Raw genomic sequence first — 17,601 nt, forward strand, 5'->3', positions numbered from 1 at the left:
TTCTTAGTCATTCTACAATACCCTTACCCTCTCCTGGGCAGGAAACTGTTTGCAAAAATTGAAGCCCAGGTTCATTTCCTTCCAGAGGGCCCCCAAGTAAAAGACAGACAAGGAAATGTGTTACAAGTGTTGACTGTAAAACTCAGAGATAAATACTACTTCTTTTACCACCCAGAAGAGAATCCCAAAGATATGGACTGGTGATTGAACCAGTTGCCTCAGGCATGGGCAGAAATTGCAGGCATGGGTGAGGCTAAGAACCAGCTGGTGGTCCATGTAGAGCTGAAAGCCTTAGCCACCATGGTAACAGTCTATCAGTATTCAATGAGTAAAGAAGCCCGAGATGGAATTAGACCTCATGTCCTCAGGTTTCTAGATCTGGGGATACTTAAAATGTGTCAATAGGCATGGAACACATCCCTGCTCACAGTAAGGAAGCCAGGTACCAATGACTACTGACTGGTACAAGCCCTACGTGAGATAAACTGGAGGACATTGGACTTACATTCTACACTACACCTTCTCTGGCTGGGTAGAGGGTTTTCCAACAAAAAAAGAAACGGCAATGGTGGTATCGAAAATGATCCTAGAAGAAATCTTTCGACAGTTTGGGTGCCTAAGATAATCTGCTCAGATAAGGGGTCTGCCTTCATTGCCCAGGTAAGTCAGGAATTGGGCAAATACCTGGGGATTGATTGGAAACTTCATTACATTTACAGACTCCAAAGCTCAGGTAGGTAAAAAATGCAATATATATATATCGTTGACTAAATTGTCCATGGAGATTGGAGGTACAGACTGGGTGGTGCTCCTTCCTCTGGCTCTTTTTAGGGTTAGAAACACTGCTTCAAGGTTTAACCTAACTTCTTTTGGGATTTTGTATGGGGCACCTGCTCCTCTGACCACCTTAGGAGAGGTTATTGGACCCACTTGTTATAGTAACAGTAATTTGTATGTTAGGTTAAGGGGACTTCAGGCAGTGCAGAAAAACATGTGGAGCCAGTTGGCCCACACCTATGAACCAGGGACTCCAGAAATGTCTCATAGGTTCCAGGTTGGAGATGCAGTCTACATCCAGTGGCACTGAGCACAAACTCTAGAACCAACCTGGAAGAGACCATCTGTGGTGTTGCTGACCACTCTCACTGCTGTGAAGGTTGATAGAATATTGGCCTGGATTCATGCCTCACATATGAAACCAGCTCCAGAGGGACCATTGCCCAACTGGACAGTCCAAGACACTCAAAACCAACTCAAAATAAGGATCCAAAGACAGATTAAAGCTGACTAACATGATTCTACCTGAGGTACTCATGGTCTGGACTGTGATCCTATTCCAGGTGGGAAGGCCTAGACTAGCCATCTTGGGCAACCCTCATGTCCCCCAAAAGTTGACACCTACCAGGTTTTCTCAACCCATGGCTCTCCGGGCCGAGAGATCTATGGCAGAGGAGACTCAGTTGAGTTCAGATGAGAGAAGCCCAAATTGGTCCAGATGATAGAGCAGGCTTATGAGGTACTAAATTCTACTAACCCAAAGGACACTCAGGCTTCCAGGATCTGTATGATACAATCCTGCCTTACTATGAGGCTATAGGGCTCATAAGTAATTACTCAACCTCTAATTCACCCTCAAGCTGCCGCTGGACCTCTCAAGGTGACAAGATCATGTTGACAACAATCTCTGGATTAGGGCTTTGCCTGGGAAAGGTCTCACACTCCTCTAACTTGTGCAATGCCACCATCCATGTAGTACAGGAAAACAGTGTAAGTTACATACTCCCCCTTCCCCCTGAAGATGGTTGGTGGGCATGTAAACAGGACTCATCCCCTGTGTTAATTCCAGGGTCCTGAACCAAGCCCAAGACTTCTGTGTCATGGTCCAGCTAGTGCCTAGGCTAATAAATCATGCTGAAAATTATCTCTTTAATGCCTGGGAAGGAAGACTCTTCAGGCCCAAGAGAGAATCTGTTAGCATGACTCTCCCAGTCCTCTTGGGCTTGGGAGTGGCTTCAGGAGTTGCCACCAGAGGAACAGACCTAGCTTTACAGCCTGAGTACTACCTGGGATTTAGAGAGGCTATAGATGTAGATATTCAGGCTACGGAAGATTCAATCTCTAAATGACAGTCCTTGGCCTCTCTTTCTGAGATAGCCATGCAGAACTGAAGGGGATTAGATCTCCTTTCCTTCCAGGTGGGTTGTGTACAGCCTTAAAAGAAAAATGTTGTTTTTTATATAGATCATTCAAGAGTAATCAAAGATTCCATGGCCAAAGTCCAAGAAAGGCTAGCTAAGAAACAAAGAGAAAGAGAACTGAATCCTCCTGGGAGGAGCACAATCCTTAGTCAGAGGACACATGCTGGAGTAACATTCAGAGGAAGAAGGGAGAGGCTGATTAACATTCCTCAGACCAGAGGGAAGGGAACCCAGCTGCAGGTGGAGAAGGCCAAGAGCATGTAGACATTCTGCAGAATGGACCAACCCTTGACACTTAAGGACAAGAGAGGTCTTTGCCACCCCATTCTCCAAAGACCAATCAGTTTAAAAGTCACACTGTTCTGCCAATCATATTGTGTTTAGTCACTGTTTCTCTAGTCCACCACTTAAACTGTATAAAAACTGCACTTAGGTTTAGCTTGGGGTTCCTCTTTCCTGTGTGTGAGGGAACCCCAGTGCACTGGTTATCAATAAACCTCTTGTTATTGCATTGAATCTGCTGTCTGTGAGTGCTTCTGCAGAAGTGCATACCCTGGGTTGAATCTTAGCATCCAACACTGTTATGGAATCAGCCTGTCTCAGTCCTGTCATAATCAATGTAAGATCCCCTTTCATGTAGTTTGATATGTGTTGTACTGGCTAGAATCACAGGTTAAAGTCCCTATTAGATGCATCTTAGACATGAGGAGGGAGCAAAAGAGAGAGGGGGCACTGGGGGTATTTAACCACTATTCAGTGTTTGGGTTAAAATAATTGTAGTCCTGCCACTTTGGGTTACAGGTAGGTGTTGAAGAGTTAACTTGAATCAAGGTTGTCATGCCCTATATTTGTGCAGATATTTATTATTAGTAAGAGAATTATTATTATGAAGAGGTTTCATAATAACACCCCATATTGTGATAAAGCTAATGTGTTGGTATTGTGATTCCTGTTAAAGAACCACACCCATTATTTTTGGGGGGTGGTCATTTTTTTGGTTTTTCAAGACAGGGTTTCTCTGTATACCTCTGCTTCATACCCATTATTTTAATCTTATACTTAACTATTCAGTGTTTAAATTCACAGAGGTAGCTAAAATTAACATTTGTTACTTTTATTGCCAGGTCTAGTAGAGAATGTGCTCCTCTGGGGTTACATTGATGTAGAACGAGCCTATGGATTCTTTCCATTTTGTCATTTTTTTGTCATTATTTGATAAAAAGAAAAAGACTTGCTTGACTCTGGCTTTTATTGTAAACACTGAGGGATCTTAACTTCTTGTAAAAATGGACAGTGTTTAATGGCCAACTACTGGAGTCTCCTAGACATTCCTTAGCAAGAGACAAATGACTTAACAGGGCTAATGGACATTTTGGAAGATGTTTCACTGACCCCTGGGACCCAACTGGCCTTAAATTTCAAGAGGCAAAGTAGTGTTTTTAATCGCTCTGGTTAGTGATCTCTGATATCATATTTTCTCCTAAATGAGCACCCTTGCCTAAGGCTATACATGCAGGTTGAAACTAAATCGCCAGTCAGACACAAGGTAATATCATATAGAACATCTTTAGAACTGAATGTTGTAATTTTTATGATAAATCTAAATTACATTTATTTCACAAATTTATTCTGTTACTTAAATGGCTTTATGGTTAAGTCTTTAGGGTAGAGTAGAATTATAACATTCCAAACTATGCAAAACATAAAAGAAATTCAGGTATGTCAGTTAATCATGTGGCCAGGGGATCACCCCTCACAGAGACAGAAGTACCCCACTAAGTGCTGTCTCAGTTTATATAATACTAAAAAAATAAGTGGAAGAATTTATTTCTAAATCAGGTGCTATATTTTACTTCATAGAATTCTTACCCCATAAACATAGTTCCTATGAGTTGTCATGAGGTGCTTTGGAGTCTGCCTAAATTTCTGATTTCAACTTTTTCATTTTTACTTTTTCTTTAGAGTGAGTACCAGAACCTAAGTTTTCTCTGGCACTGTGAGCTTCATTTTTCTGTCTCTAAATGTTTCACCTCCATATGGCTCCTTCTCTTTTACATGTTTGATGAACAGACCTGCTTAACTAAAACAGCATGGCATTTTCCTTTGTCTTTTCCTTTTTCTATCTCCAGTTACTAGCTTAGATTTAATGTTTAGTTGCTTTGGAATTGTACTTTTAACCTCTAATGATACTTTGTTTTTTGAATAGCTTCTGTCTTTGACTACACACGAATATATTATAATATATATTATAATATATAATATATATTATATTATTATATATATTATATATTATATATAATAATTATATATATATAATAACTCACATAAATTACTTACATAAATAACTTACGTAAATTACTTAAAATGAGTCAATACATGTTAATCTTTTATTAGGTATACATCTTGAGATATAATAAAAGTTGTCCTGTAGTTGCTAGAATCTCCATGCTTAAATAATTTTCTATGAAAATGGCATAGTTGATGATTACATTGTTCTGGAGTTAGTCACCTAGACTTTATCTCTTGGCTTTTGTGACTCCATCTTTTAAAATCCCAATGTTTTATAAATAAAGTGAGGATAATAGTTATTCTCTCTCATGGCTACTATAAAATTTAAAACAATAACACTGTATATCTGTTAAAGTCAGGATTTAGTATATATTAGTAGTGCTAGTAAAAGTCAGGGTACTTTACTATTTTCAAAAGATATGCTGGCATAAATCTTTAGGCAAACAAATGTGTAACTATTTAAGACATAGTTAACTAAGAAGTAGTCTTGGTAATGGCACCAAAAATATGAAGGAAGATAAAGTACCCACATAGAAGAAGTCAAACTTGATTAAATAGTAGGGCCTAATACTTGCTTGGACATGGAGGGATAAATCTTGACTTTTTAGTAAGATCAATTGTAATATAGAAAAATAACGCCAAAAAAGGAGATAGTAATTCTGAACTTTATTTCACATTAAGGTTAAACTGGTATTGGCACAATATAGGAGACAAGGTATGACATTTCTGTTTGTTTTAAAGAAAGAAGGGTAAAAAAATAATTACAACTTGAAAGTATTATGAAGTGTGGGGAGCCAACAGAAGGCAACTATGATCCTTTCAGCCATCTTGAGCCATATACCCTGACAAGAGACTTGATTACAATAGCCTACAACACACTCTGATAACATCTTGTTTTAGATACCCAGGATTTTCCCTTGAGTGTGTGAGACTTAAAGGTGTGTGACTGAAGGGTGTGACTTAGAGATCAGATTTAGAGATAAGATCTAAGAGCATGAGTAAATGCCTGACTCAAAGGCGTGGTTTAGGAGTGAGACATATGAAAGGTGAGAGGAAGACAGAAGAAATTATTATTAATTATTAGTCACTTAGCACTTGGAGAAAGAAGCTTAGAACTTGGAGGCACTAGGGATAGGAACTTGAGACTTGAAACTTAGACTAGGAACTAGGGACTTGGAGAGAAGAAGAGAGACTGAAGAATAAATGGGATTGATTCACACTCTGTCTGGGCTCCATTCTTCGAGTCTGTCCTCACTTTCTCTCTTGCTGAACTCCGACCCAGGGACCAGAGCAGCTTGGTACAGTGAGGGCTCTAAAAATTTAGCCCCCCAAGGCTTTTGGCAGTGTGGGTTCCAACATTGACAGAGCAGTCCATAACATTTTTGGCCCCCAAAATAGGGTAGCATGGTTCTCAACATTTTTGGCACCTAATGTGTGCCAGCTCAGGCTGCAACATTTCTGGTGCCCAACGTGGGGCAGCAAGAATGAGAGACCCAGTGAAGGACTTTACTGGAAGGATCTGCCAAAAATTCAGAAGTGAAACGAAGGTGATCACTGAGGGAATCTGTCATGGTGGGAAAGGTAAGATATGTTAATGAAAATGGGGCAAGAAATAAGTCAGACTAAACTCAACTCTCTGTTTTTGTTTTGTTGTTTGCTGCTCACATGTGTGAACTGTCTCCTTTTGTTTCATTGTTTGAATGCTGTCTTTCATGTTAAAAATAGAAAGGAATGTATTTATCTGAAATTAGAATCTAAAATACAACCAAAGGTTGATGATGATTTGTCAGGGCCAGATTGTGCTGACCTAGAGCAATAGGCAGCCAAACATTATGACCCTGAATGGCCCTCTTCCCGAAGACCCCCTCCCTATACACCTCCACCTCCAAGTGCTCCCCCAATGGAGATGGTGGTTATAGATCCCAGATAGGAGTTACAGGAAAATATTTGTTCTTAAACAACAAATCGAGTTAGAAAAGAGTATCAGGACTTAATTAATCAGCTACAAAAATTAAAGATAGGGAAGATGTCTCAAGAGGTAAGCTGCAAAAATCCCCCAGCTCCTTGTGTTCCTCAACCAGGCAGCCCCTATCATCTTGCTTAAGATTAGCCACAGATCATTCAGAGAAGGGAGATGCTGAGGCTTTCCCTGTATCAGAGACCAGAGACAATCAAGGGGTTGCTTGGAGACATCACACAGGGTTTAATTTTCAAATTATTAAAGAATTAAAAAATTTAGTATCACAATACAGTGCCACTGCTCCCTTTACTCTTGCAATTTTAGACTCTGCCACAGAGGAATGGCTGACTCCTGGTGATTGGAATACATTAGTGAGAGCAGTTCTTGGCAGTGGTGACTATCTTATTTAGAAATCAGAGTATCATGAGAATTGTAAAGAAACACCTAGGAGAAACAATCAGGTAGGCAATAGTTGGTCCTTTGATGCCTTAGTAGGAGAAGGGCAATTTGCTTCTAGTGATAACCAGATGCAATAAGACACAGGGTTATTTGCTCAAATTCAAAATGCAGCCATAAAGGCTTGGCATAAGCTCCTGGCAAATGGAGACCCTGGTGCATCTTTAATAACAGTCAGACAAGGGCCTGATGAACGATTTTCTGATTTTGTTCATTGATTAATGACAACAGCAGGGAGGATTTTTGGTAATGCAGAGACAGGTTTACATTATGTGAAACAACTTGCATATGAAAATGTCAATCCTGCCTGCCAAGCGGCCATTAAACCCTACAAAAAAAAAAAAAAAAAAAAAAGACAGACCTTCCAGGGTATATCAGACTCTGTTCTGACATAGGGCCCTCTTACCAAAAGGGCTTAGCTATGGTGGCTACCATGCAAGAACAATCAGTAAGAGATTTTTGGCAAGTAGAAATAAAAAGGCCTGTTTTAAATGTGGCAAGCCTAGACACTTTGCAAGAAATTGTGAGGCAGAAAATGGGTTAACCCAGAGACAGCCCAGAAAACAGCATGGGCTCTGCCCACTTTGCAAATGTGGAAGGCATTGGGCTAGTGAATGTAGATCCAAAAGAGACTCACTAGGAAACACCCTTTTCCATAGCCAGGCCCCAAACCAAAGCAAGCCAAAACAGGCTTATGGAGCAGTAGGTTTCTTACCAGAGAACACCAATCCCTTTCAGAACTTAGTTGAGCCACACCAGGAAGTGCAGGATGAGACCTCAGTTCTGCCACCCACACAGTATTAACCCCAGAAATGGGACCTCAGGCCTTACCCACTAAAGTGGCTTTATCAGATTCACAATCTAACTTAGATCAGGCCATAAAGGCTCATAAGTTACATCACCTTAATTCTGAAACTTTAAAAAATATGTTTAAAATTACCAGAGAACAAGTTAGACAAATTGTTAAACAAAGTCAATCATGTGTTAAACTAGTACCAGTTCCTCATTTGGGTGTAAATCCAAAGGCACTGATACCAACCAGTCTATGGCAAATGGATGTTACTCATTATAATGAATTTGGCAATCAAAAATACATACATGTGTGCGTAGATACATACAGTGGTTTCATTTATGCAACATTACAATCTGGAGAAACAAGCAAGCATGTGATCACTCATATGCTTGCTACAATTGCCATATTGGATATGCCTAAACAGATAAAGACTGACAATGGCCCAGGTTATACAAGCTCCAGTTTCCACCAGTTCTATAAAAAAATGGGAATACTACATGAAATGGGTATTCCACATAATCCACAGGGCCAAGGTATGGTAGAAAGGGTACATCGAACCATTAAATGTCAATTTGAAAAAAAAATAAAAAGGGGGAATAGTATCCTACCAAGGGATCCCCCAGAAATATCCTTCATCACATGCTCTTTATTTTAAATTTTTTAACTTTGGATTCTGAAGGAAAATCTGCTGCAGATAGATTCTGGCATACAGATACCAAAAAGAATTTTGCAACAGTCCTCTGTCTAATGTAAAGACCCATTAACTGGAACCTGGAATGGGCCAGATCCAGTGTTTATCTGAGGAAGAGGTTCTGTCTGCATATATTACCGAACTGCAGATGCTGCACACTGGCTGCCAGAGAGACTGATTAAACAAATAGACAACAATAATAAATCCAGGAAGGAGAAACCCCTGAGAAGCATATTTTTTCTTTGCAGAAAACATGAAGATGCTTCTCAATTGCCTTCAAACTGGAAGAGATCAACCAGCAAACCTGACTTGTGAAGTCCTCATTGTGAAAGGAGACATCACCCCCTGTACCTCCAAGGTGGCTCTAGTGGAATCTTGTATCCCCAACTTATGATTTAGTGGGAAACGTTGTTTAGACCCAGGAGAAAACCCACTTCCACAGTTACTATAGTTGTTTTTTTGGGTTTGAGATTGAATGGAGCAGGAACAGGGATTTCCCTACTTGTTTTCTTAAGATCAAAACTATGATGAATTCTGTATCTCTATTGATTTAGATTCTGCTATAACACATTTGTAAACAGAATAGAAGAGGCTCATACTGTTTACTCCTCTGATAGAGGGAGTTATATGTTGCCCTTAAAAAAGAGTGTTGCTGTTATACTGACTATTTGGGCATTGTTAAGTCTCTTGTCTCTCGGGTTCATGCTGTTCAACAAACTGATGGCTTTTTTATGACAATAGATAGACGCTATTCAAATGAAAACCATACAGGTCCATTATTACAGGCTGGAAGTAGAGGATTCTAAAACTTCTGTCATCAAGACTAATGAGGATTATCCCCTAACTTACATGCTAAGCAGGATAGTCAATGGCTGGTAAGAGAAAACTTCAAGACCCTTGCCCCTAAAAAGGGAGGCCTCACCATCCTAAGACAGGAGCTCAACCAATGGCTGTTGAGTATCCAAAGACAGGAAAGGGAGGCTGGGGTCCTTTGTTCCAATCTGAGGCATGTACTGTTTCCATAAGTTTTCCCAGCCTTCCCTTTTGAAAAAAAATTAAAAGGGGGGACCTGTGGGATCAGGTTATTTTATTTCTCAATATAAAGAACAATCAGGTTATTTTATTTCTCAATATTAATTGAAGCAGATATTTGTGAAGTAATTGGGAGAGGCCTCATTGGACAGTTCTTTGAGATAATGCAATACCAACAATATTTGATCTTACCAGTTATTTGAACAATTCACATAGCATACACAGAAAATTAATAAAAGAATTATGTGAAGATGAAAAAAATAATGAAACTTCTGATCAAGAACAGGAAAGTAACAGCCATGCTCTGAACACCAGTATAGAAGTGGGGTAGGGACTCTGAGCTCCATAGACTGCAATAGAATCAGAACCCTTGACACCTCATCTCTGTCACAATGTCCTGCAGTCTAAAACATGTCAATTCTTTGTGGCACTCTGGTATATCATCCCCTTTCCACCAGCTGGTCAAGAGTTTACCTTAGTACTCCTTCTCCCTGAACTAGAAGTAATCCAGGGAAAGGAGCCCCTGCCAATCCCAGTTGTAAATATGATAGCTGCCCAACATAAGGGGGCAGTTCAGGTTGTGCAACCCTTGGACAGTGCTGGAATAGCCATAGGTGTTGGTACTGGAAATGCAGGGATGAAATGTAAGAACTTCCATGACCAAATAAATGAGTTCATTTCCAAGTTTGAAAGCATTTTTCAAAAAGTTGTTGAAACCATGCTTACTATCCAGAAACAGATCAACTCTTTGGCAACTGTGGTGCTTCAGAACCAACTGAGGCTAGAGGTCCTGACAGCTAAAGAAGGTGGTCTTTGCCTGTTCCTCCAAGAAGAATGCTGTTTCTATGTCAACCAATCAGGAATAGTGAGAAATAAAATCCAGGAGCTAGAATCAAACATACAGAATTTCAGGGAATGTGAGACCTCTAGTTCTGGGATTTGTACTAACCCTATATGGAATTAGAGCCTCCTGATTGTAACACTTCTCCTGGACATCTTCCTGGTGTTATTACTAATTTCCTGCCTAATCAATCTTGTTTCTACATTCCTTCAATGACAAATTAAAAAAATTCTAACCAAACTATTAATCAGTTACTGTTACAGGATTACCAATCAATGTCCACAAAGGAGTCACTGTCCACAGAGGGACCTGATGTAAACATTTACCAAGTGGACCCCAATGGTGAAAGTCTGCTACACCCGAAAATGGATGACATCCCTAGATGGCAGGAAGCAGATTAAGAGACATGATGCCCTCATTCCCTTTTAACCATTGGCTTTCCCCTCTCCCATTTCCCTTCTCTTTATAATAAGAAAAAGGGAGGTATGTTGGTATCAGGAACCAGAAAGGCAGATTGACTCTGAACCCAGTGACATCACAATTAGGTGACAGTGACCAGCACATCTGTGTCCATGGCAACTGCCATACATTCCCAGAATCCACTTGGCTCACCTCCTACATTTACCTGCTAGCCCCTAAACCTAACCCTGGCTAAGTCACAGTCCAAATAAAAGGCAGACCCCTCTGACCTCTCTCTCTCTCTCTGCCCTTTGTCTTTGCTGCTACCTTTGCCCCTCCTTCTCCACAATAAGCCCCAAGTAAAATTGTATTGTCTCAGTGTGGTCTGTCCTTCAATTAAAATACAACACCAATGGATACAAGCAAATTGAAATAGTGCCTTGTATCTTATCAGACTGCCAAGGACTAAAGCTGGACTTCAACAACTAAAGAAATACAAGAAAGCCTAAACACTCATGGAAACTGGACAACTTTCTACTCAATGGTTTGTGAGTCAGGGAAGAAATAAAAAAGGAATAAAAGACTTTATAAACAGCTTTATACATAATACACAGAAACTGGAAACAACCTAGATGTTTCTCAACTGAAGAACGGATAAAGAAAATGTTGTACCTGTACACAATGGAATACTATTCAGGTATTAAAAGCAAAGACATAATTAACTTTAAAGACAAATTAATGGCTGTTGTGTGAGGTAACTTGGCCTCAATAAGACATGCATGGCATATACTCTCTTATAAGTGGATATTAGCAATACAGTACAGTTCATTCATGCTATATTCCACAGATCCAAAGAAGTTAAACACAAAAAAGGAACAAGTGAGGATGCTTGAATCTCACTTGGAAATAGGAATAAAATAGTCATAAGAAGCAGATATTGAGAGAGAACTGGGAGGGAGGGAGCATGGAGTGTGGAATGGGGTGTTCAGGATCAAGAGAGTGGAGTGATAGAAGAGATTGTTTGATGGTCATGAGAATGAGTGAAAATATTCAACTGAAAGGGATGAGGAGGTGCAATATACCCTCAGGATGAGACAGAGACTTGTGATAAGGGAGGCACCTAAGACTCATTGGTTTGACTCACTACCCTGGGGACATGGAACCTGAAGAGTGTGGGGAGCCAACAGAAGGCAACTATCATCCTTGCAGCCATCTTGAGCCATATACTCTGAAAAGAGATTTGATTACATTAGCCTACAACAGCTGAGCACACTCTGATAACATCTTTTAGATGTTATCAAATACCCAGGATCTTCCCTTGGGTGTGTGAGACTTAAAGGTGTGTGACTTAAGGGCGTGACTTAGAGATCAGATTTAGATCATGACTTAAAGGCATGACTTAAAGGTGTGGCTTAGAAGTGAGACATATAAAAGGCTAGAGGCAGACAGAAGAGTTCAGGACAACTTGGAGTAGGAATTAGGCATTGAGGAAGAAGATTATTAGGTATTAGGCACTTGGCCCTTGGAGGAAGAACTTGGAATTAGACATTAGGCACTTAGCACTTGGAAGAAGTAACTTGGAACTTGGAGGCACTAGGGACTAGGAACTAGGGACTAGGAGCTCAAGACTTGGGACTTGGACTAGGAAGAGAGACTAAGAATAAACGGGATTAAATCACACTGTCTGGTCTCCATTTTTTGAGTCATTCTCTCTCTTGCTGAACCACCACCCATGTACTGGAGCAGCTTGGGGCAGTGCCGGCTCTAACAATTTAGCCCCCAAGGCTTTTGGCAGTGCGGGTCCCAACATTGACAGATTGGTCCTTGACATTTTGTCCCCCAAACGTGGGACAGCTTGGGCTGCAACAGAAAAGGTGACTTCCTGTAGCCAGGCTGGAATCCCAGTGGAAAATTAGAGACAACAACCCACCCATACAATTTTCAACCCAAACTTTATTCTGTCAACAAGAATGCATCCATGGGCATTGGAGCAGAGACTGAAGGAATGGCCAACCAATATCCAGCCCAAAGTCAGACCCATCACATGGACAGTTACTAATTCTTAATACTATTAATGATACACTATTAATGATTAATGCTTGCTGACAGGAACCTAGCATGTTTGTTCTCTGAGAGGCCCCACCCAGACACTGACTCAGACAGTTACAGACACCCACTGCCAAATAGGGAATGGAGCTTGGGAACTCTTATGGAAGAATAGGAGGAAGGATTGCAGCCCCCAAAGGGATAGGATTTTGACAGAAAAACCAACAAAGTCAACACACCTGGCCCTTAGGAGTTTCAGAGACTGAACAATGAACCCATGAACATACAGGATGTGGACCAAGGCCTCCTTTTACATATGTACATGATGTGCAGCTTGGGCTTCATGTGGGTCTTAAAAATCAGGAGCTTGTGGGCTATCCCAAGAGCTGTTGCCTATAAGTGAGTTATGTTCTCATAACTGGGCTGTCTTCTCTGGCCTCATTGGGATAGGATGCACCTATCCATGCAGAGACTTGAAGTGCCAGGGTTGAGGATATTCAAGTGTGGTTCCACTGCTGAGAGGAAACAGGGGCTGTGGCTTGGGGAAGAATTTTAGGAGGGGGTTAAAGGAAGAGTACTAGTGAGCAGGATGTGAAGTGAATACTTAAAATAAATAATAAATTAATTAATTAAAATAAATAAATTAATTAATTAAAAAAGAAATCCCTGGATCATCTCAAAACTATTAGCTATAATGGTCAAATTATGAATTTTTATCACTTTTGTATCTGACATAATATCCATATGACACATGTAATGGTATAACTAGGCAAGAAATTAAGTAATTAACACAATTTGGTATAATGGAATGAAAGTAACCAATGATAGAATGATGTACTTAAAATAATAAAAAAATTACATAGTTTAAGTATAGATCAATAGTTTTCCATCTTACATTCATTTAATTGATTAAAGACAGGGCCATAGAAATACTCATTTTATTAAGGCCCTTCCACTGCTTTCCTGTAAAATGCAATTATTGCTTAATTAATTTTAAAATTTGATCTAATTAAACTATATGACATTTTAAATACTAATTAAATCAATAAGCATTAGTACTTAAGGTATAAAACATCATGAATGCTGTTGTTCTTAGAGACTGATGTCTTTTCCATAATTTGAACAAAAAGAATTACTTGAAACCTTTGGACATCTCCATCTAGACTACATAGAGTTAAAGTTGAATTTACATTACATTATAATGAATAATGAGAATTTGTATATGTGTGTATACATGCATGTATTTGTGAATTTGTATACATATATGTATTTACAAAGACAATTAAAATTGAATCTTTTAAATATTAGTTTTCCATAAGCTTTGGGGTTTATGGTAAGATGATGGTCATAAAAAATGATATACTCTAATGAAATGAAATAGCATCTTCATATGTAACATCATTAACACCAAAAAAGACTATTATTTCATCAGTAATACATGAAATACTAAATGTCACAAATTGTTTTAAATTCTTAACTAGAAATATTAAGAAACATAAAATTGAAAGAAATGTTTAGTTACTTGGGTACTTGATTGTCAGTAATATTAAAATTGAGTATTATTGATCATTTTAAAACTCCACATAAAAATGCTCTGGGTGCTTTATGAAAGTTAACTACTTCAAGTTCCCTAGACTAGGAGCAAGTTAGAAATATCTAAATATGGTCTTAATCTTTTAATCAGAATAAAGTCTTTGATGTGCTATGCTTTGGAGTGAGGGGTGCTTGGTATATTAGCTGATTAAATCATATTATTTTCATTCTTTTTGTAAAAGATTTAATTATTTAATATGAGTACACTCCCATTTTCTTCAGACACACCAGAAGAGGGCAACAGATTCCATTACAGATGGTTGTGAGATACCATGTGTTCACTGGGAATTGAACTCAAGACCTCTTGAAGTGTAGCCAGTGCTCTTAACTGCTATATCGTTTCTCCAGACTTTATCTTTTTTATCTACGGGTAGCAAGATGAGTAGCTCCACATGTTTTAAGTGGTCCCATACTGAAAGTTGTGTTTGTCAAGAAAGAAGAAACATAAACTAAAGTAATGAGTGTTAGTTTTAAAATAGTACTCTAGAATGCTAAGGTCTTCTTGTTTTTTGCATAGTCCATTTTACTCCCACAATGGGTGAGAGAAAGGGTTCTGAAAATTTTTAGAGCAAAAAGATAGAACCCAGTGTCAATTAAATCCTAGATAGACAGACAAAACCTCAGTTATCCTGGGTTTATACTGTTTTCTAAAGGTTGTAGCCTCTGCTAAACCCAGGCCTCCTTAGTCCATCATTGACAGTATGCTTTGTGGGACACGGGAATCAATGCACTCCTCTCTGGGATGATGTCTCTCCTGGGAACAGTTCATTTTCCTCCTGATTGTCAGCAATTGAGGCAGAGCTTAGAGAAAGGCCCAGATTGCAATATTGCCTGATGACTCACTGTAATATAACACAGTCTCAAAGAGATATTTAGGGGTTTTAAGAAGCCTGATTTCATAAGGCTTACTTGTCTTTTCTTGGAAGGCCAGTAATTGGCTCTTACATTTGAGATTTTCTTATTTGTATTTCTTATCTCTATTAATAAAAGCTGTGAAAACCACATAGAGGTGTTTGGGAACCTAATATGTATAAAAGTATATGAGGTGTTTGGGAACCTCGTTCGAATTTTTGAAGTACTTTTACAATTATCAATGGTGAATGGGAAATAAATTGGATGTGCATGAAGAGCTGGCCCTTGAGGAACATACGGTCTTGAACATATTTATTAATTAACCCTGAAAGGGCATGAATTGAGAGGGGATTACATTGCTCTCTGGTGTGAATTTGTATTGAAATTGTGAATTTGAATTGAAATTGTGAATTTGAATTGAAATTGAACTCAGGACTTCTGGAAGAGCACTCAGTGCATCAGTGCTATTATCAGCTGAACCATCTCTCCAACTCAATATAATCTTCTTATAGTCAAATCAAATATATATATGTGTGTGTGTGTGTGTGTGTGTGTGTGTGTGTGTGTGTGTACAAGACATTACATTCTTTTGGACCTTCTTGAGTTGAGAGATCAAAAAATTTGAACAAGTGAATATATAATATACAAGGGATGATTTTAGTCATTTTTAACACTTAAAGAATTATCTTGTATTCCAAAATATACTCTATACTAGAAAAGTTTTTATATGATGTTGAATTTTATATGTATTCTTTGATGTTTCATTAGACTATTCTGTAGATATTTGTAAATTCCATTTGATGCATTATGTTGTTTAATTTTTTATTGTTCTTTTGTTTTTGTTTTTTTCTTTTTTTGTTATCCAGTTAACATATTTATTAAGTAAATTGGTGTACTGAAATACCCTACTCTTCACAGATTAATGTTAATAAATGTCTTCAATCACTGAAAACTCAGCTGTTGTTCTGGTACGCTGTTCTTTATATATGTGACTTGCATTTTCTTTTCGGAATTTTTTTCTTCCTACAGTAGCATTCAATAAAATTTATTTTAAACATACTCATTTCTTTAAATAACATAACTTGTGGAGACTTTCTTTTCTGGTTTTCTACTTGATGTTCAGTATGCTTCTGAAGTGTGAATTGGTATGTCTTTCTTTATTTGTAAAAGATTTCTTCTGTGATCTTCTGTAAGGTCTGATCTATGCCACAGACTTGAGATTCATCCTCTTCAATGTTGTCTATATTTTGAAGGTTTAGCTGTTTTGTGGTATCCTACATTTACTGGATATTACTTTCTTGTGTATGTATGTGTTTTTGTTTTTAAATTTTTGTATTCCTTGTCTATTTGGAAGATCTTCTGATTTATTATTCAATTGTGTTTATCTAGATTCTGTTTGCTTTATTCTACTTGTAAGGCTTTCCTTTCAGTTTTCTGGCTGAGTTATTGGGTCTTTCAGTTCTATTTTAAGTTCAGATTGGACCCTGTTCAATGCTTTTCTTTATTGAATTCCCTTCTCAAGTTTAGTATTATCCTCATCATTTTCTTCATAACATAGAAATTGTTTGTGGCAGAGGCAAGAGTAGCCAGACTACCTTAGTGAACTGTATTCAAGACTTAGTTTAGATCTGTCAGATTGAAAAAAATTATACAAATAAGGCAGGAGTACCTAAAGTGCTAGATCCCTTGAAAAAGAGCTGGATTATCTAGGGAGGACAAGAATTTGGATGATGTTAAAGAGACCTGTGATTCATTGTAAAATGATTTGTTCATTATTCATATTATCACATTGTTCATATGATACCTCTATCTGTTTCAAAATTTTATCCAGACAGTGACATAAAACACCTCTTCTGTTATGTGCCATCTTGTATTTTATCTAGAATTTTACATAAACGGTAATATACTACTTTATTTCAAAATCAATATTAAGTTACTATAAATGTGACAATAATTAAGGAATCTGGAAGTATAAACAAAATTCAGTGATAGTTTGCCCAAAGATTTTATTACATTAAACTCTTTGAAAATTGAGTTCTTTCCTCTTTTCACTCTTAGTAGATGAATGCTTTTGGTTTTATATTTAATCTATACCTAATGTTTCAACTAATGTCTGTTGCTGAATGAAAATAGCATCAATATTAGTGATGTTTATATCTAGACTACATCTGTGTTCTCCTAATTTTCTTAGTTTTGAAGTTTAGTACTTGTATAATCAACAATAAAATATTTTTTGAAAGCTAAATAAAATATGGGCATTCTTTAGCAAAATTACCTACTTTAAATGCCAATTACCTATTATAAAAGTTTATGATGAAAAGGCATTGAATATGAAAATATTCTTGAGTTACTAAATGCCAGGAATTACATCTTGCATAAATAGAGAAGATATATTCCAGCCAAAATTTTAGCTTTTTAAATATTATTTTGACAGCAGGTTGCTTCTTCAGA

The sequence above is a fragment of the Arvicanthis niloticus genome, chromosome X (assembly GCF_011762505.2).
Source record: "Arvicanthis niloticus isolate mArvNil1 chromosome X, mArvNil1.pat.X, whole genome shotgun sequence".
Classification (NCBI taxonomy): Eukaryota; Metazoa; Chordata; class Mammalia; order Rodentia; family Muridae; genus Arvicanthis; species Arvicanthis niloticus.